The sequence below is a fragment of the Bacillus rossius genome, chromosome 6 (genome assembly GCF_032445375.1).
Source record: "Bacillus rossius redtenbacheri isolate Brsri chromosome 6, Brsri_v3, whole genome shotgun sequence".
Lineage (NCBI taxonomy): Eukaryota > Metazoa > Arthropoda > Insecta > Phasmatodea > Bacillidae > Bacillus > Bacillus rossius.
The window spans coordinates 45,448,915-45,457,422 of NC_086334.1; the positions used below are offsets into that span (position 1 = coordinate 45,448,915).

The window sequence follows — 8,508 nt, forward strand, 5'->3', positions numbered from 1 at the left end:
TAGCATTGGTTCAAGATAATCCTCCACTTTGGGACAAAACTGACGAGTTTTTTAAAGACTTAACAGTTAAAGAGAAGTGTTGGTTGACAGTGGCAGGAGAACTGGTTGATAATTGGGAACAACTGTCTCAATCGGAGAAAAGAACAAAAGGTAAGAAAAACACACTATTTGTATTGTCGTAAATGTTATTATTAGGCCTATATATGTTACAGCATAATTATGTGATATTGTTACAATTGTTTCTTTAATGTATCGTATTTGCAATGAGTACATTTTGTTAATTATTTAACACACACAGATAATTCAGGAAACAGTGTTTGGAACAAACATTACGACGAACAAACTGCATCATTAGACACATTGTGTGGAGTCCATAAAAGGCATTTAGAACATATAGGGCTTTTGGAAAGGGACTGCTCCTGGTCCCATAAAATAATCAGCAAAAAAGTCCCTAACGCCTACACCTTGATCATAAGCATTACGTCCGAAATCACTGACATCCACGAACGTATGTGATTCGGAGTCCTCACAATTAACACCGTCTCGTTTGCGCACAAAATTATGCAGGACGCAAGACGCTTTTACTACTTTGTCAATATTGTCAGGATGCAACAGTATTGGGGTGTGCAAAACACGCCATTTATTAGCGAGCACCCCGAATGCGCATTCCACGTATCTTCTGCAGCGACATAACCTGTAATTAAAAACCCTTTTACGGGCATCGAGATTACGCTGTGGGTAGGGGCGAAGAAGATTTGTATGAAGTCTGAATGCTTCATCACCAACCATGACAAAAGGCTGTGGTTTAAAATAGGTGTTTGGCAAACATTTTGGAGGTGGTAAATTCAATGTACCTGAAAACAACTTTTTACCAAGAACAGTATCTCTAAAAACTGTTGAATCTCCTTCTTGTCCATATGCCCCTACGTCTATAGCAACAAAGCGTAAATCAGCATCCGCAACTGCCATCAGCACGACTGAGAAGTATTTTTTTATAATTAAAGTACTTCGACCCCGATCTGCAAGGTTTAATACACCGTATGTGTTTCCCATCTACCGCACCTGCACAGTTGGGAAAATTAGTCTTCCTGTAGAAATTGTCAGCGATCTCGATCCACTGCTGCACTGTTGGTTCGGGCATTTCCGTGCAATGCAAACAATCCCAGGTTACTTGGCAAGTTTCGGCGACAACTTTAGAAATAGTTGTTTTCCCAACTAAGTATTCAAGTTGTAGGGAAGCGTAGGTGCTTCCAGTCGCCAGGTACCTGCAACAAATATAACGAAATGACTGTAACGTCACATTGAAAAATTTAATTCGTTACAAATCTCTGACACGAAACAATCAGTACGTTAGTTATCTTTATTAGTTGTAGTTCTTAATGGTATCATAATACACACTGTTGACCGAACAATGCTAAATGTTTACGGTTACTGTCCATACTATAGAGGATGCACTACGAACAATGGTTAATTGAAACAATACAATATTTATATGAATACTGGCAATCAAAAATATAGAGCTGATTCAACCATGTGCTTCCTTCACATGTTTCACAAAAATTGTGAGTTTTTTTTTTTCCTTTTGTTGCAGTTACCGAAATCAAAAACAAGTGGCGAAATATAAGAGACAATTTCGTCCGCTCTATCAATGCAGAAAAAAGCGGAGCACCGGGAGGGAAGAAAAGGAAATATGTATTTGCCGATGCTCTTCAGTTTTTGCTTAATTCTCTTCAGAAAAGGAGGTAAGTTGAACTATTGCTACGAAATATAAAATTGTAATGATTATTAAGAGGCTCGCCTTCCTAGAACATAACAGTGCAGTAATTCGTATTTCGTATTATCGGATGTTTTCAAAAGTAATTTATATAATACAGATTAAAGTTTACTGTACTACTGCACGTCTCTCGAAAGCTTCGGTATTGTTACAGTTTTTCACCAGGAAAAGACAGTTTTAGAGGCGCAGCTTGCCATTAAAGTACTTAACGAATTAAAATACTTAATGAATTAAAGTTACCTTGCATTAAAGTACAGAATGAATTACAGTTAGCTTGCCATTGAAATACTGTATGAAACCACTCAACGAACATGCTTCAATGTTTTGTCAAATTAGTGCAACAATAAAATCCCGTACAAAACATGGATTACGAAAACACTACACGCAAACAGAGCTCCGCGCTTAGAGGCTATGAAACTGTTGTTGGCACATATGCCAGTACCACCCTTAACTCCGAACTACTTTTTGGCTTAATACAGCGGACGTATCCCTACGAAGGCGGTCCCCTCAATATCTATACGTCAATTTTATTTTACAACTTGTGCTATGCTTTTATTTTCAGAACTACCGGTAACATGACAGAAGACGAGCTGGGCGAACAAGACCAAGACACGCCAACAGAAATCGGCAACCAAGAAACATCAAACGTATCACCAAGCACATCCACTTCTGCCTCCTCATCGTCCGTTCATCGAGAAGAAACTTTCAAACACCGCCGGCCGCAACAAAATACAATAATGACAAAATTTCAAACAGAACTTCTAAACAAACTTAACCAGCCCGAAGATACAAGTGACCCAGATAAAATGTATCTCCTTTCACTGCTTCCCATGTACAAATCGTTAAGTGATATTGAAAAACTCAGGTTTCAACAACACATTATAAATTTCATGATTTCAGTTAAGGAAAAAACAGCGCCTACTGCCCATCCAACATTCCAAACTAGCCATCAGCACACCTTCAACTTGTCCCGACCCTCGACGACATATGAAAGGGCTGCACACGTCGCAACCGCCCCTCCATCACAACAGCTCACCTTTCAGCTTCACCCTTTTCAAAATCCCATAGCCTCAAGCAGCCAACATGACACTTCACCTGAGTACCGACCCTCACCATCATACAGTGTTTCGGAACCTACACCATCGCCTGATTTCATGTCCCATCATAGCAGTGCAGATATCTGAAATAACCCTTGCAGCTGTAATGTGCAAAATTGTTCACAATCACTTAAATATTAATAAAGTTTGTTACCTACCTTAGTGTTATTGAAAGTCTTTCTTCAGGAGTTAATGGGTTTCTCCAACATGTATCCATCTTGGTAATTTGAGGTCGCACGATTTCCAAAAGTTCGTCAAATGATTTGACTGACATTCTGTAGTAACTAAAAAATTTATCTTCGTGCTTCCTAACTTCTTCAAAAAACGATCTGAACCTGTTAGAAGATGCTCTCTCTTTGTTGTACGGATGCACCCAGTATTTTCTTTTGTTTCGAGGTTTGTCTAGCAAACCTAGACTCTCCGCCAAGCACACTACTCTTACACGCTCCATGACTTACGATCGAATGCAAGCACAACGCTACCGCTGTATGTGGGAACACGAGTACAGATCAACGTCCGTTGGTTTCACCGCAGCAACGGACGTCGACCAACGCAATGTGTACACGCAGCCTTACCCAACCAGCTATCTCGTTTCTGTATATCCGAACCGTCTCGCCTAGTCACCTTCTGGATACCAAAAAGCACGGAAATTTTAAACATGAAATACTGTTCTCCTTGCCATATAAATGCATTCTACACGTTTATTTCGACTTGCTTGATGCCTAGACAGACAGAGAGAGAGAGAGAGAGAGAGAGAGAGAGAGAGAGAGAGAGAGATAGGCAGAGACTGATATTGTAGTATTTTCTCCGCTCACTGCAGAACAAGCAGTATAGAAGTGTCATACGTGTCCCATGATAATTCTTTTAAACTTTTTTTCTTTAGATCCCACCACACGGATATCATTCATTTTTAAACTATTATAATAGTTCCGTTTGTAGGATGTAGGATACGTTTTACGAAATATGGATTACAAATTTATTCCACTGAATAAATTTTTGGCAAGATAACCTCTCATATGTTTGAAAACCTGGTGAATATCTTTGACTTTAGTTTGTTTAAATTTATAATTTACACATATTTTCATTTGTAATGCATCACAACACATTAGGTGTATTATATATATTAATTTTAAAAGCATTTATTTACATTATGTTAGTGTACAAGTGGCAGTGGTTGCTAACACGTCTCGCTCACGTTGCAGTGTCGTGACTCGATTCCAAAACCTCGGCATTTCTTAAACCTATGAGTACTGAATCGGTACACAAGAGTTTTGGAGCACACACAACGTGTCTAGTCTAAGGTTTTCAAAAATGTCTTAAGTTGTGCAACAAATTTTTTTTGACGTGACAACGTCTAATAAATCGATGAACGCCGGCTGCACGCACGAAAAAGTGTCCCGTTACGCACATTGTCCAGTTTCGCTGTGTCCCGTTACGCTCATTTTATATTGCTCTTTGCTAACCTGAACCTCCTAGAATTGCGACCGAGTCCGTGGCGTAATTCTGTTTTCATGCATTTCAATTTAACAATTTCATTGCTCTTTGCTAACCCGTTCCTCCTAGCATTGCTGCAGAGTCCGTGGCGCAAATATATTATTTTTGACTGCATTTTGGTGTTGGGTAAGCCATTTTCCTTCATATCATCCTTGAAACACTCCCATTCGTTTTCTACTTTTCCTATCATCGTCCTATCCTTAACAGAATTACACAGATTGGAAGAAGTTAAATAGAAAAGTTATAGTTAAAATAATCTCTTCGTTAAAGTAATAAACATATTTGAATTAATGAGTGCAAATAAAAGTAAATTTATCAATTAAATTGTAGATTTCATTTCACTCCTTCTTTGTATCCATACAAAATAGTGATAATTCAATAAAAAATGATTCAATTTTATTCATAAAAGTATGCAATCATTTCATCAATGTTTTGTTATGACGTTGTCACATCAAACTATCGTCCGTAAACCGACTTTACAAACAACCTTTTTTTTTTTAAATTAAATATTAATTCCTTTTACAATACTTCGTGAGTCATTAATTTTGGAATGCAGTCTTATTTTGCGATCGTGTTGTATTTTGCGGGAACGTTATGTTATAGGAATTACATTTTTCCTTTAAGTTTTTCTTTCTTTTTTTTAGAAAAAAAAAACAACTAAAAATTTAAAGTCACTTGGTAGCGCTCAGTATAGCAAGTTCTTTTTCCGAATTTGGCTAGTATAATCAATATTCAAACATTATGCCTTTATTGTGTTAACAGACGAACGTAACACAATATCGGCTAGAAGCCTTTGTGAGAATAATTCCTGTTTCCTTGACATTTGTATTCCAGAAAATTAAAATTTAACAATAAATTAGTAAGATGGTTATTCTGGAGGCTGAATTAGAGCGACATTAATAAAAATATATAACCGCGTGTTGTGGTCTATCTTTTGAAGAAGGCGTGGCTGATCGTTAATTGTCTGTTTACTTTTGGATGATGATTGGCGAATTGTGATCCACCGCATTGTTGTCCAGCACGACTGTCTTGTTGACGTGGTCGGCTGGAGCTCGCGATAAACAAATTAGTTTCGCTTCCGGATGCTAAGGAATTCTGAGTTTGAGTTCTACGAGCAGCTCCTGAGAAGGGTCCGGCCCAGCTAGTATACTCCCGACGGAATTAAAACAATTTTTTTTTTCTCGCATTTGTTAAAGGTGCCGTCGGTCGGTTGGTTTTCATGGTATATTTAGTATTCCTGTTTTCTATATCAATGTATGTCGTCACCGTTTCAACTCATTGTGTTATCGTTCAACCGTCTCTAAAGACTTCATGTTGGCGAGACGTTATAAATATAAATCATAAATTATTCATTCCATAAATCGGACCCAGCCCATCTCAAGCCTCGGGCCTTCCGTCTGTAACTGCTCATATCTTTACAGCTCCCCCCTCCCCCCCCCCCTCCTGAAACTAACATTAAGGCTTTTTTGTTCTGGTGCGCATGGCCATGCAGAACTGAAAGTCTAAATACGTGCAGGAACACAGGTGCATGCCGTTGTAAGCACATTTCCGCGTATGATGTCTGTACTTCAAAATTTATATATTTCTGTCTACCAGCTTTAATGGACTCATTCAATTTTAACTATTTTAAAACACAATCTAGTCCTGCTGTGAAATATCACTTATCATCCTTCATAATATATTTCAGCAAAGCACAATGAAAATAGCAATTATAATTCTACTTGGCGTAAAAATACACTTTCATTTTATTTTATTTTTCTACTAGCTTTAAAGGTAATTCTCCTGCCCCCCATACAACGGCGCTACCAGTTTGACGAGGCGATTACAATGCCATCTCGTGTCGGACAGTCCTACTAACTTTAAAAGTGCACAATATTTTTCTAATGACTTGGCGACTTCTATGAGTATTATTTATATTATATTTATTTGTACTAAGGCATAGTAAACGACTGAGCAATAAATATTTTGGTTTGAGTGCCACATTATTAAAATATTTTAAGTTCTGATTTGGTAATAAACTAAACGAATATCACTCAATATATATCTCAAGCTTAAAATTAAAAAAAAAAAAAAGCTCCATGGAGGAGTCATGTCTGAAGAATAACTGAAAGCTCACGGAGAAAAAACCAAAAGATGTTTTGCATTGCATTTATGATTACGATATGTATTATTTGTATAAACAGTTGCAATCAAATATAGAAAAATGGTAAAATGTTCCATGAAATTCATTAGGTACCTATATGTATGTCATAGGATATAAGATATATTATTATTATGAAACCAATTAAAATCCCTTCTACCTCATTTGCAATCGAATAGGGTAATTACAATAATCGATGGAAAAAATATTATGCAACTAAATTCGTAGGGTTTTCTTCCTTCACTCAGTTGGAATATTCATTTTGGAATATTTATAAATATAATTCATTGCTACAACAAATTTAACTTTTTTTTTTCAGAACACATTATGCAAATAATTCGTACTCAATTTCTTACCTCCCGCTTGAAAACCTTCAGAAATATTTTTTTTAATAAACAAATTTGTGATACAATTTTGAAAAATAGTTAAACACCTTACATAACTCAAAATGTAAAATATTTATGCTTAGTTTCTTACCTTCCACTTGATTTGCTTGGAAAATAAGTTTTATCACTGTAAAAACTAAATTAGAATTTTTTATCACTTTGTCATTTTAAAAAAAAGGTGAAAACCCCCTGCGTTACTCGCTATGTAAATTGTTCATAACCCATATCTTACCTCTCTTTTTGATTCGATTCAAAAACATTTTTTTTATTGCAAAACCAAGTTTAACTTTCCTAGATGTGGAATTTCAGAAAGTGGTAGAAAATAAGTTTATCATCCTGATGTCTTGCGCTATGCTCAGTGGAATATCATTTTGACTTCGCACTGGGTTTTGATTTGTGTTGTTTATCTGTTTTTTTTTTTTTTTTTTTTAACGTGGCATTTTGCTTACATGTTTATCGTTTTTATAAGAATTGTTTTTCATCGTATGTAATGCGTTCTTTTAGATTAGTGTTATGTAATTTTCTGTTGAGGGTAAATGTTTTTGTACAAAGGTATTTTCCCGCACCATGACCACGGTCATATAGAAAGGTCTGGCAACTTCCTATCCTTTGCCTTGGCGTGTCTCAGCTTAGTGAAGCTCGCGGCGGCCTGCGAACTAACGGCGCTAGGAGTAGGTTTGAATATATATAATTTATGTTAAAAATGTTTTTTTTATTGGAATATGCAAAAATATGTTTCTTCTGATAATAAATAAAAAGGAGAGTAGATAATTAATTAATTGCTACAATTTTCGTAAATGTTTATCTTATTTTATTTTTTATTTTTTGAAATCTCACCTGATTATGTAATTTAACAGTTTAAAATTATTTAATTTCTGTAATTAATAGTTTAAGTTTGCGATACATATTAACACTAAAATGTAAAAAAAAATAATAGCAGGTATCGAACACGTGCCCGCAGAGTATCAGCCCATGCATTTTATCACTACACAACACTGCTGGCCAAATAACTAAAGGAAAAAAATCGGTTAGATAGTGTTTTTGTTAGATTAAAATTATAATTGACAATTGCGACATAGTTATAAGTTATTAATATGTATTAAAAACCTACAATGCTTCCAAAATAAAATAAAAACCTGACGTTTAAAACGAAACAGTTTCTTAAAAAATAGACCTACTCCAAGCGCCGTTAGTTCGCAGGCCGCCACGAGCAGACACGTCAAAGCAAAAAAAGCCGACCTCCGTAGCGTAGTCGGATGCACACCGGCTTACGGTGCGAGGGATCCTGGGTTCGAGTCCCGGGTAAGGCATGGGTGTATAATATATATTCTCATAATACGCATAATAACTGGTGTAAGAAATAGAACCTCGTGCAAGCCTCTTTTAGAAACTCTAAAGATAAATACTGTTTACACAGAATATGCTATCCAGGTACTAAAACTTGTACACCAGAACATTGAATGTTATACTAAAAATAAAAATTATCACGATTACAATACAAGAAATGCAGAAAAACTTAGAATAATGCAACATTCAAGTTCTTTATTTAGTAGAAGCACATTTTATATAGGCTTACAATTGTATAATAGATTACCTAAGCACGTAACTGCTGAAGTA

General features: G+C 36.0%; 1 long non-coding RNA gene across 1 annotated transcript; it reads left to right on the top strand.

Annotated features, from left to right (window-relative positions):
• The first annotated feature begins 1,590 nt into the window (after positions 1 to 1,590).
• On the top strand, positions 1,591 to 3,033 carry LOC134533125 (uncharacterized). Its single transcript, XR_010075251.1, has 2 exons — positions 1,591 to 1,742; positions 2,337 to 3,033. It is a non-coding gene; the product is annotated as an uncharacterized LOC134533125 (long non-coding RNA).
• Positions 3,034 to 8,508: the final 5,475 nt, after the last annotated feature.